This window comes from Myotis brandtii, unplaced genomic scaffold (genome assembly GCF_000412655.1).
Source record: "Myotis brandtii unplaced genomic scaffold, ASM41265v1 scaffold407, whole genome shotgun sequence".
NCBI classification, from domain to species: domain Eukaryota; kingdom Metazoa; phylum Chordata; class Mammalia; order Chiroptera; family Vespertilionidae; genus Myotis; species Myotis brandtii.
In genome coordinates this window covers 158,572-158,851 of record NW_005365639.1, presented here as the reverse complement: position 1 = coordinate 158,851, position 280 = coordinate 158,572, and positions in this window count along the sequence as shown.

Below are 280 nucleotides of genomic sequence, written 5' to 3'. Positions count from 1 at the left end.
GGTGCCGCCAGCTCGGGCTGCCCCAGGTCCAACAGAACCATCCACACCTACCGTGCGCCCGGGCCGGCGTGCACCTGGGAGACCAGGTCGCCGCTCTTTCGAAGCTGACGTCCTGCTGGGAAAGAGACAGCGACACGTTAACACCTCGTCTTTAAAGATGATTCCAGGTGTTGGTCTGTGACCTAAGTTGGGGTCGGTCAGATGAGGGGACACGGGGGTTGCGCTGAGACCGCCGAGTCCGGAGCCCTGACCGCTCGGCAGACAGAGGCTGGTGCGCGCC